The sequence below is a fragment of the Ambystoma mexicanum genome, chromosome 13 (genome assembly GCF_040938575.1).
Source record: "Ambystoma mexicanum isolate Mex_15411 chromosome 13, UKY_AmexF1_1, whole genome shotgun sequence".
Taxonomy (NCBI): Eukaryota; Metazoa; Chordata; class Amphibia; order Caudata; family Ambystomatidae; genus Ambystoma; species Ambystoma mexicanum.
In genome coordinates this window covers 763,794,261-763,807,121 of record NC_090938.1, presented here as the reverse complement: position 1 = coordinate 763,807,121, position 12,861 = coordinate 763,794,261, and positions in this window count along the sequence as shown.

Here is a 12,861-nt window from a genome sequence, read left to right as displayed (position 1 = left end):
TTTTAGTTTAGTGTAGTTGTAGTGCATGATTTGTGTATCTGTAGTGTTTTAGAGTAGTTGCAGTGCATGATTAGTTTATCTGAAGTGTTTTAGCATAGTTGCAGTGCTTGATTAGTGTATCTGTAGTGTTTTAATATAGTTACAGTGCATGATTAGATTATCTGTAGTGTGTTATTGTAGTTGCAGTGGATGATTAGTGTATCTGTAGTGTTTTAGTGTAGTTGCAGTGCATGATTAGTGCATCTGTAGTGTTTTAGTGTAGTTGCAGTGCAAGATTAGTGTATCTGTAGTGTTTCTTTAGTGTAGTTGCAGTGATTAGTGTATCTGTAGTGTTTGGTTGGTTTAGTTGCAGTGCATGGTTAGTGTATCTGTAGTTCTAGTTTAGTGTAGTTGTAGTGCATGATTTGTGTATCTGTAGTGTTTTAGGGTAGTTGCAGTGCATGATTAGTTTATCTGAAGTGTTTTAGCATAGATGTAGTGCATGATTAGTGTATCTGTAGGTTTTTTTAGTGTAGTTGCAGTGATTAGTGTATCTGTAGTGTTTGGTCGGTGTAGTTGCAGTGCCTGGTTAGTGTATCTGTAGTTTTAGTTTAGTGTAGTTGTAGTGCATGATTTGTGTATCTGTAGTGTTTTAGAGTAGTTGCAGTGCATGATTAGTTTATCTGAAGTGTTTTAGCATAGTTGCAGTGCTTGATTAGTGTATCTGTAGTGTTTTAGTATAGTTGCAGTGCATGATTAGTGCATCTGTAGTGTTTTAGTGTAGTTGCAGTGCAAGATTAGTGTATCTGTAGTGTTACTTTAGTGTAGTTGCAGTAATTAGTGTATCTGTAGTGTTTGGTTGGTGTAGTTGCAGTGCCTGGTTAGTGTATCTGTAGTTTTAGTTTAGTGTAGTTGTAGTGCATGATTTGTGTATCTGTAGTGTTTTAGAGTAGTTGCAGTGCATGATTAGTTTATCTGAAGTGTTTGAGCATAGTTGCAGTGCTTGATTAGTGTATCTGTAGTGTTTTAATATAGTTACAGTGCATGATTAGATTATCTGTAGTGTGTTATTGTAGTTGCAGTGGATGATTAGTGTATCTGTAGTGTTTTAGTGTAGTTGCAGTGCATGATTAGTGTATCTGTAGTGTTTTAGTGTAGTTGCAGTGCATGATTAGTGCATCTGTAGTGTTTTAGTGTAGTTGCAGTGCAAGATTAGTGTATCTGTAGTGTTTCTTTAGTGTAGTTGCAGTGATTAGTGTATCTGTAGTGTTTGGTTGGTTTAGTTGCAGTGCATGGTTAGTGTATCTGTAGTTCTAGTTTAGTGTAGTTGTAGTGCATGATTTGTGTATCTGTAGTGTTTTAGGGTAGTTGCAGTGCATGATTAGTTTATCTGAAGTGTTTTAGCATAGATGTAGTGCATGATTAGTGTATCTGTAGGTTTTTTTAGTGTAGTTGCAGTGATTAGTGTATCTGTAGTGTTTGGTCGGTGTAGTTGCAGTGCCTGGTTAGTGTATCTGTAGTTTTAGTTTAGTGTAGTTGTAGTGCATGATTTGTGTATCTGTAGTGTTTTAGAGTAGTTGCAGTGCATGATTAGTTTATCTGAAGTGTTTTAGCATAGTTGCAGTGCTTGATTAGTGTATCTGTAGTGTTTTAGTATAGTTGCAGTGCATGATTAGTGCATCTGTAGTGTTTTAGTGTAGTTGCAGTGCAAGATTAGTGTATCTGTAGTGTTTCTTTAGTGTAGTTGCAGTGATTAGTGTATCTGTAGTGTTTGGTTGGTGTAGTTGCAGTGCCTGGTTAGTGTATCTGTAATTTTAGTTTAGTGTAGTTGTAGTGCATGATTTGTGTATCTGTAGTGTTTTAGAGTAGTTGCAGTGCATGATTAGTTTATCTGAAGTGTTTGAGCATAGTTGCAGTGCTTGATTAGTGTATCTGTAGTGTTTTAATATAGTTACAGTGCATGATTAGATTATCTGTAGTGTGTTATTGTAGTTGCCGTGGATGATTAGTGTATCTGTAGTGTTTGGTTGGTGTAGTTGCAGTGCATGGTTAGTGTGTCTGTAGATTTAGTTTAGTGTAGTGTAGTTGTAAGTACATTATTAGTGTATCTGTAGTGTTTTAGTGTAGTTGCAGTGCATGATTAGTTTATCTGTAGTTTTTGTTTAGTGTAGATGCAGTGCATGATTAGTGTATCTGAAGTGTTCTAGCATAGTTGCAGTGCATTATTAGTGTATCTGTAGTGTTTCTTTAGTGCAGTTGCAGTGATTAGTGTATCTGTAGTGTTTCTTTAGTGTAGTTGTAGTGATTAGTGTATCTGTAGTGTTTGGTTGGTGTAGTTGCAGTGCATGGTTAGTGTATCTGTGGTGTTTTGTTAGTGTAGTTGCAGTGCATAACTAGTGTATCTGTAGTGTTTCTTTAGTGCAGTTGCAGAGATTAGCGTATCTGTAGTGTTTGGTTGGTGTAGTTGCAGTGCATGGTTAGTGTGTCTGTAGATTTAGTTTAGTGTAGTTGCAGTGCATGATTAGTGTATCTGAAGTGTTTTAGCATAGTTGCAGTGCATTATTAGTGTATCTGGAGTGTTTCTTTAGTGTAGTTCAGTGATTAGTTGATGTAGTTGCAGTGCATGGTTAGTGTATCTGTAGTTTTAGTTTAGTGTAGTTGTAGTGCATGATTTGTGTATCAGTAGTATTTTAGAGTAGTTACAGTGCATGATTAGTTTATCCGAAGTGTTTTAGCATAGTTGCAGTGCATGATTAGTGTATCTGTAGTGTTTTAATATAGTTACAGTGCATGATTAGATTATCTGTAGTGTGTTATTGTAGTTGCAGTGGATGATTAGTGTATCTGTAGTGTTTTATTATAGTTGCAGTGCATGATTAGTGCATCTGTAGTGTTTTAGTGTAGTTGCAGTACATGATTTGTTTATCTGTAGTGTTTGTTTAGTGTAGTTGCAGTGCATGATTAGTGTATCTGTAGTGTGTTTTGGTGTGGTTGCAGTGATTAGTGTATCTGTAGTGTTTGGTTGGTGTAGTTGCAGTGCATGGTTAGTGTATCTGTAGTTTTAGTTTAGTGTAGCTGTAGTGCATGATTTGTGTATCTGTAGTGTTTTAGAGTAGTTGCAGTGCATGATTAGTTTATCTGAAGTGTTTTAGCATAGTTGCAGGGCATGATTAGTGTATCTGTAGTGTTTCTTTAGTGTGGTTGCAGTGATTAGTTGGTGTAGTTGCAGTGCATGGTTAGTGTATCTGTAGTTTTAGTTTAGTGTAGTTGTTGTGCATGATTTATGTATCAGTAGTGTTTTAGAGTAGTTGCAGTGCATGATTAGTTTATCTGAAGTGTTTTAGCATAGTTGCAGTGCATGATTAGTGTATCTGTGGTGTTTTAATATAGTTACAGCGCATTATTAGATTATCTGTAGTGTGTTATTGTAGTTGCAGTGGATGATTAGTGTATCTGTAGTGTTTTAGTATAGTTGCAGTGCATGATTAGTGCATCTGTAGTGTTTTAGTGTAGTTGCAGTGCATGATTAGTTTATCTGTAGTGTTTGTTTAGTGTATTTGCAGTGCATGATTAGTGTATCTGTGGTGTTTTGTTAGTGTAGTTGCAGTGCATAATTAGTGTATCTGTAGTGTTTCTTTAGTGCAGTTGCAGTGATTAGTGTATCTGTAGTGTTTGGTTGGTGTAGTTGCAGTGCATGGTTAGTGTGTCTGTAGATTTAGTTTAGTGTAGTGTAGTTGTAAGTGCATTATTAGTGTATCTGTAGTGCTTTAGTGTAGTTGCAGTGCATGATTAGTTTATCTGTAGTTTTTGTTTAGTGTAGTTGCAGTGCATGATTAGTGTATCTGAAGTGTTTTAGCATAGTTGCAGTGCATCATTAGTGTATCTATAGTGTTTCTTTAGTGTATTTCAGTGATTAGTTGGTGTAGTTGCAGTGCATGGTTAGTGTATCTGTAGTTTTAGTTTAGTGTAGTTGTAGTGCATGATTTGTGTATCAGTAGTGTTTTAGAGTAGTTACAGTGAATGATTAGTTTATCCAAAGTGTTTTAGCATAGTTGCAGTGCATGACTAGTGTATCTGTAGTGTTTTAATATAGTTACAGTGCATGATTAGATTATCTGTAGTGTGTTATTGTGGTTGCAGTGGATGATTAGTGTATCTGTAGTGTTTTAGTATAATTGCAGTGCATGATTAGTGCATCTGTAGTGTTTTAGTGTAGTTGCAGTGCATGATTTGTTCATCTGTAGTGTTTGTTTAGTGTAGTTGCAGTGCATGATTAGTGTATCTGTAGTGTTTTTGTGTGTAGTTGCAGTGATTAGTGTATCTGTAGTGTTTGGTTGGTGTAGTTGCAGTGCATGGTTAGTGTATCTGTAGTTTTAGTTTAGTGTAGTTTAGTGCATGATGTGTGTATCTGGAGTGTTTTAGAGTAGTTGCAGTGCATGATTAGTGTATCTGTGGTGTTTTAATATAGTTACAGTGCATGATTAGATTATCTGTAGTGTGTTATTGTTATTGTAGTTGCAGTGGATGATTAGTGTATCTGTAGTGTTTTAGTGTAGTTTCAGTGCATGATTGGCTTATCTTTAGTGTTTGTCTAGTGTATTTGCAGTGCATGATTAGTGTATATGTGGTGTTTTGTTAGTGTAGTTGGAGTGCATAATTAGTGTATCTGTAGTGTTTGTTTGGTGTCATTGCAGTGCATGATTAGTGTATCTGTAGTTTTTTAATATAGTTACAGGGCATGATTAGATTATCTGTAGTGTTTGTTTAGTGTATTTGCAGTGCATGATTAGTGAATCTGTAATGTTTTAGTGTAGTTGCAGTGCATGATTAGTGCATCTGTAGTATTTTAGAATAGTTGCAGTGGATGATTAGTGTATCTGTAGTGTTGTAGTATAGTTGCAGTGCATGATTAGTGCATCTGTCGTGTTTTAATGTAGTTGCAGTGCATGATAAGTGTATCTGTTGTGTTTGTTTTGTGTCATTGCAGTCTATGAATAGTCTCTCTGTAGTATTTTAGAGTAGTTGCAGTGCATGATTAGTTTATCTGAAGTGTTTTAGTATAGTTGCAGTGCATGATTAGTTTAGCTGAAGTGTTTTAGCATAGTTGCAGTGCATGAGTAGTGTATCTCTAGTGTTTTAATATAGTTACAGTGCATGATTAGATTATCTGTAGTGTTTGTTTAGTGTATTTGTAGTGCATGATTAGTGAATCTGTAATGTTTTAGTGTAGTTGCAGCGCATGATTAGTGCATCTCTAGTGTTTTAGTGTAGTTGTAGTGCATGAGCAGTTTATCTGTAGTGTTTGTTTAGTGTAGTTGCAGTGCATGATTAGTGCATCTGTAGGGTTTTAGTGTAGTTGCAGTGCATGATTAATTTATCTGTAGTGTTTGTTTAGTGTATTTGAAGTGCATGATCAGTTTATCTGTAGTATATAATTATCATTTGTATAGTGCCTTTCACCATGTTTATGGCACCAACACACTGTAGGTTGAACGCCATTGGGGGACCGAAGTCCAGGTACAGGAAATTCGTCAGAGAGGTATAGAATGCTTGTGTGTATTTTAGCCAGTACAACGGTAGCTAGGGGTGGCCAGGTCCCTGCTAGCCACCCAGGGTGAGCTGGCACGTGGATGGGTGCAGAGAGGTAGTCTGGAGGGTATGTGAGAGCAGAAGAATCATTATCTGTGCGGCTAGACCGATTTTGATTGTTGGGGATAGCTGCATTCTTATGGCTGAGGTGTTGTGTAGTGTGCCTTAGAGTAGTCCCGGTAGTGCAAGGGAGCTGAAAGGTGGTCTGGAGAGTGTGTGAGAGTAGAGGTGGGTGCATGATGTATGCGGCTAGACTGAATTTGATTGTTGGGGGGATAGCTGCATTTGTATGGCTGAGGTGTTGTGTAGTGTGCCTTAGAGTAGTCCCGGTAGTGCAAGGGAGCTGAAAGGTGGTCTGGAGAGTGTGTGAGAGTAAAGGTGGGTGCATGATGTATGCGGCTAGACTGAATTTGATTGTTGGCGGGATAGCTGCATTCTTATGGCAGAGGTGTTGTGCAGTGTGCCTTAGAGTAGTCCCGGTAGTGCAAGGGAGCTGAAAGGTGGTCTGGAGAGTGTGTGAGAGTGGAGGTGGGGGGCATTATGTATGCGGCTAGACTGAATTTGATTGTTGGGGGAATAGCTGCATTCTTATGGCAGAGGTGTTGTGCAGTGTGCCTTAGAGTAGTCCCGGTAGTGGAAGGGAGCTGAAAGGTGGTCTGGAGAGTGTGTAAGAGTTGAGGTGGGGGGCATTATGTATGCGGCTAGACTGAATTTGATTGTTGGGGATAGCTGCATTCCTATGGTGGAGGGGTTGAGCAGTGCGTCTTAGAGTAGTGCATGCTAGCAGATGCGTGCGGTGTGATGGCCGTGCCTTCAGTTAGTTTCCACGAGAGTGGAGTGCGATAGATACCTGTGTGACCACGCTGCTTTCTTTGTTACATAGAAGCAGCTGAATGCAATAGATTGTCTGCTTTCAAATTTCATCTATATAATACTTCATGTTTATGTGGAGTGTAGTTGCAGTGCACAATTAGTGTATCTGTAGTGTACGTTAAGTGTAGTTGTAGTGTATCAATAATATACCTATAGCGTGTTTTAGGTTTTGTTGGAATATATGCTTAGTGCACTTGTAGGGTGGTGGTGGTAGTGCTGGAGTAGTGAAATGAATATTAGTCCAGCACATACACTGCTTCTGCTTTGGATTTTCAGGTCTCTTGCAAAACATGTGTTGCCTTGAAGAGGTGCAACCTTTTTGCATACACCTCTTCAGAGGCGTGTCCAGGGAGTGACCTGAGGTTGCACGTGCTACCCCTGGAATCTGATTGGCCACCCCAGGTGCCACCCATTATCCTAATCTATGATCATTATGTGTGTGTACGCTCGTACTTCATACCACCCCGACTTGTTCCCCACTTGAGGAACAAGTGCACATTTTGCACGTAAAGCAAGTTTATTGCACAATTGTCCTGGGAGGAGCTAGATGACATTGCAGAATCAAACAAAGCCAAGTCTCACTGAACCACATATGTTCACACATTATAAACATTTTTGCAACAGTTAAAACATTCCCATATATTTTATTATAATCCACCCCCAATTGTGACTGGACAAAACCTCCCATCGCTCTTCAATTCCTACATTCTCATTGGTAGCAGTTATCTTAACTACCCTCTTCAGCTCATGTGTAAAACGCACCGCCTTTTAGGATATGTTCATGGTACGTCATGACATCATGATACAATAAAAAATTCACCTACAAACATAATACATTACAAGTAACAACTGGCCTAAGCCCTTTGACCTTAATTGTGATTGCACATGGTCTGCATGGATACTTTAAGCAAAATGAGGAAAAGCTAAGCAAACAAGTTCTCTCTTAACTATTGATTGCTGTCTCATTCCCCCCAGCTCACTGGCTCCATTGAGACAATCAAATATATGCGACTACCACTTCAACATGTATGGCCTCTAGTTTCAGCCTGAGATAACAATTTAGTATCGGACACCATGACCCCGGGTGCCACTTCACCCCATGTTTATTGCTGGCCAGAGCAAATGGCCAGATCTCTCTGCAAGACTTCAATGCACGGAAGGAGATTACATCTGTTTTCTGCGATACTATCAGGCCATAAAAACCATGGCCGGCTCCTTTAGCTGAACTGACCATCGCTAAGGCCGTAGTTACTTATTTCCTCATCTTCTGGCATCTAAACCTCTGCAGAACCTGTTTCTCAAAGTCAAACCCTGACTGCTGTGTTTTAAACTGTTTATAAAAAAGCCCACTACATGTAGATTCATAAATCCCATTGACATGTTTTTTCAGTGTGCATGCATGTTTAATAAATACTATCTTTCCTTTACAGTGCATTCTTTAGGACAGGCCCCCTCCCTTTCTCGCATGCGCATTATGAAAACTCCTCATTGCCTGTTACTGGGAACTCCATAGCACATTGTCTGAATCCTATTTATATTTAATTTTGTGGTTTCAGCATTTTATCTTTCTATGTGCGTGCAATCTAATATGTATCAACTTTAAACAAAAATTAACACTAATGTATCATATCGTATTCGCGATTAACTACACTGGACACATATGAAATTGGAACATTGCGCCTACTTCGCCGCACCCCGAGTCACAAATATGGCACACGCAATATGAACCCCTCTTGATCGTGGGGACCTTTCCTGAACATCCCAACAATAGAATCTGAACACGCCACTGCACCTCTAATGCTTTTTCCAGTCATTCAACAACACCGCTCACTAAAAACAATGCTAGCAAAAACACCAGGGTATTGTGAGAACCAAGGAACAGACAGCAGTCACCTGTGTCTAATAACAGACCTCACTGCTGGCATAACAAGACTCAAGCCCAAAATGTTGGGACCGACCTGAGCTCAACTACAGCACCTTATAACATATAACAACAGCCTTTATAGAGCATACATTCCCCCGGTGGGGCATTTTGGCACTAATAACAAATATGTATTGTTACCCCGCTCAGTGTTACCCATTCTATTGGCCTCAGTGGAGCTGCCAGTGACCATGCGGTCAAACACAGATCGAGTCACTGAGCAGCAGACTCGACACCAGGAGCATGGAATGCTGGGTGCATTAGGCAGGAAGCTGTCAAACTGCAGGCCCCAAGGCCAGGGTGGGATTCTCTGTTCTCTGATAAGTGGGTTAGTGTGATGAGTAAGCGAGGACACTCCTTGAGAAGCAACCCCCAAACATCTACCTAATGGATATTGAAAATAGTGCTGACCTGAGAGAGATCGAGAAGGAACGGGAAGATCTCAAGGCCCGTAGAGTGAGTTTGAACCTTGGGTCATCCTCAACTATTTCAGTTCTTCTGTAGAACTTAATATCCTGAGCTTGCGAGCTCAGGCAACAAATATAGCCTTTTCAATGGGATTACCTACATGTTGGAAATAATGTCAGGTTATTTCAAACGTTATATCAATGTACTCTGCCTCCAACCCATTAAGCAGGACTGGTGAATCATACAATCTGAGGTTCAGCATTCACCAATGAAATGTATACAGCTCACACATTGGGTCCAGTAAGATCTGAGGACCAGAGCTGCAGTGTTAGCATGTCGCCTGAAAGCTACAGGAAAAGTGAATTAATCCAGGGAACAAATGTGAGGCTTAATCTGGCCTCATGCAGTCACTGCACCAATCAGAGACGTGGATCTCTAGCAATGCATTTACTGTACCAATGAGAGATCAGAGTCCACAGCAAGATCTACTGTGGCACCAAAAGAGCTCACTGTCTAGCAAGCATCCGCTGTGCAAGTAAGAGAGTGGAATCTGGAGCAAAGGATCCACTTATCAAAAAGAGAAAAAGAGTTTCAGATGGGCCTCCACTGTATGAATGAGAGAATTGGATCTGCAGCAAAGGATCCATTGTACTACTAAGAGAGATGGGTCACCAGCAAGGCATCTGAGGTGACAAGAGACTTCAAGCTGCGTAAAGGTAACCACTCTACCAATGTAATGGATCTCTATCCATGGATCCACCGGACCAAAAGAGAGCTGAGTCTTCATAAAGCTATCTACTGCACCAATGAGAGATATGTATCATCAACAAGAATCCATTGTACCAAAAGAGAGCTGGATCCCCATCAAGCTATGCACTATACACATGAGAGAAATGGATCTCGAGCCAATGATCCACTGTACCATAAGAGAGCTTAACCTTCATAAATCTATCTACTGCACCAATGAGAGAAATGGATCACCACAAGGATCAGTTGTACCAAAAGAGAGCTGGATCCCCATCAAGCTATTCAGTGTACCAATGAGAAGAATAGATCTCCAGCCTAGGATCCACTGTACCAAAAGAGAGTTAAATCTTCATAAAGCTATCTACTACACCAATGATAGACATGGATCACCAATAAGGGGTCCACTATAGCAAAAGAGAGCTGGATTCCCATCAAGCTATCAACTGAGCCAATGAGAGAAATAGATCTCCAGCCAAGGATCCACTGTACCAAAAGAGAGCTGGATCCTCATCAAGCTATCCACTGTACCAATAAGATTAATGCATTGCCACCAACGTTCCACTGTACCAATAAGCAAATAGGATCCCCATCAAGATATCCCCTGTACCAATGGGAGATCTGGGCCTCCCCCATGGCATCCACTGTAGCAACAAGAGACCTTGATCCCCATCAAGGTAACCGCTGTGCCAATGAGAAAAATTGATCTGTAACAAAAGATCCACTTACCAAAGAGAGAGATAGAGAGCGCGCACCAGCAATTTCTCCACTGTAATAATGAGATAATCAGATCTTCAGCAAATTATCCACTGTACCAAATGAGAGCTGTATCTCCATCAAGCTATCTACTGTACCAATGAGAGAACTGGATCTGCAGCAAAGGATCCACTGTACCAAAAAAGAGCTGGATCTTCAACAAGCTATCTACTGTACCAATGATAGAAATGGATCACCAACAAAGGACCCGCTCTATCAATAAGAGCACACATATAATAAGGTGCCCATTGTACCAAGGAGAGGAATGGATCTCCTGCCAAGGATCCACTGTACCAATAAGAGCATACATATAGCAAGGTCCACAGTGTACCAATGAGAGGAATTGATCTCCAGCGAAGGATCCACTGTGCCAATAAGAGGATCCACTGTACCAAAAAAGAGCTGGATCTCCAACAAGCTATCTACTGTACCAATGATAGAAATGGATCACCAACAAAGGACCCACTGTACCAATAAGAGCACACATATAATAAGGTGCCCAGTGTACCAAGGAGAGGAATGGATCACCTGCCAAGGATCCACTGTACTAATAAGAGCACACATATAGCAAGGTCCACAGCATACCAATGAGAGGAATGGCTCTCCAGCGAAGGATCCACTGTGCCAATAAGAGCCCCCATAGAGCAAGGTGCCCAGTGTACCGATGAGAGGAATGGATCTCCAGCCAAGGATTTACTGCACCAATACGAACACACTTATAGCAAGGTGCCCAGTGTGCCAATGAGAAGAATGGATCTGCAGCCAAGCATCCACTGTACCAATAAGAGCACACGTACAGCAAGGTTCCCAATGTATCAATGAGAGTAGTGTATCTCCAGCCAATGATCCACTGTACCAATAAGAGCACACATACAGCAAGGTGGGTGCCCAGTGTACCAATGAGAGGAATGGACCTCCAGTCAAGGATCCACTGTACCAATAAGAGCACACTTACAGCAAGGTGCCCAGTTACATACAGCAAGGTGCCCAGTGTACACATGATAGAAATGGATCTCCAGCCAATGATCCACTGTACCAATAAGAGCACACGTATAGCACCGTGTCCAGTGTACCAATGAGAGGAAGGATCTCCAGCCAAAGATCCACTGTACCAATAAGAGCACATGCATAGCAAGGTGCCCAGTGTAACAATGAGAGGAATGGATCTGCAACCAAGGATCCACTGTACCAATAAGAGCACACGTACAGCAAGGTGCCCAGTGTACCAATGAGAGGAATGGATCTCCAGCCAAGAATCCACTGTACCAATAAGAGCACATGTATAGCAAGGTGCCCAGTAAAACAATGAGAGGAATGGATCTCCAGCCAAGGATCCACTGTACCAATAAGAGCACATGTATAGCAAGGTGCCCAGTGTAACAATAAGAGGAATGGATCTCCAGCCAAGGGTCCACTGTACCAATAAGAGCACACGTACAGCAAGGTGTCCAGTGTACCAATGAGAGGAATGGATCTCCAGCCAAGGATCCACTGTACCCATAAGAGCATATGTATAGCAAGGTACCCAGTGTAACAATGAGAGGAATGGATCTCCAGCCAAGGAACTACTGTCCCAATAAGAGCACACGTACAGCAAGGTGCCCAGTGTACCAATGAGAGGAATGGATCTCCAGCCAAGGAACTACTGTCCCAATAAGAGCACACGTACAGCAAGGAGCCCAGTGTATGAATGAGAGGAATGGATCTCCAGCCATGGATCCACTGTACCAATAAGAGCACACATACAGCAAACAGCACACACACAGCAACGTGCCAGTGTAACAATGAGAGGAATGGATCTCCAGCCAAGGATCCACTGTACGAATAAGAGCACATGTATAGCAAGGTGCCCAGTGTAACAATGAGAGGAATGGATCTCCAGCCAAGGATCCACTGTACCAATAAGAGCACACATACAGCAAAAAGCACACACACAGCAACGTGCCAGTGTAACAATGAGAGGAATGGATCTCCAGCCAAGGATCCACTGTACCTATAAGAGCACATGTATAGCAAGGTGCCCAGTGTAACAATGAGAGGAATGGCTCTCCAGCCAAGGATCCACTGTACCTATAAAAGCACATGTATATCAAGGTGCCCAGTGTAACAATGAGAGCAATGGCTCTCCAGCCAAGGATCCATTGTACCAATAATAGCACGCATAAACAAGGTGTGCAGTGTACCAATGACAGAAATGGATCTCCAGCCAAGGATCCACTGTATCAATAAGAGCACGCATACAGCAAGGTGCCCAGTGTACCAATGATAGAAATGGATCTCCAGCCAAGGATCCACTGTACCAATAAGAGCACACATACAGCAAGGTGCACAGTGTACCAATGAGAGGAATGGATCTCCAGCCAAGGATCGACTGTACCAATAAGAGCACACATACAGCAAAAAGCACACACACAGAAAGGTGCCCAGTGTAACAATGAGAGAAATGGCTCTCCAGCCAAGGATCCACTCTACCAATAAGAGCACACATAAACAAGGAGTGTAGTGTACCAATGAGAGGAATAGATCTCCAGCCACACATCCACTGTACCAATAAGAGCACATGTATAGCAAGGTGACCAGTGTAACAATGA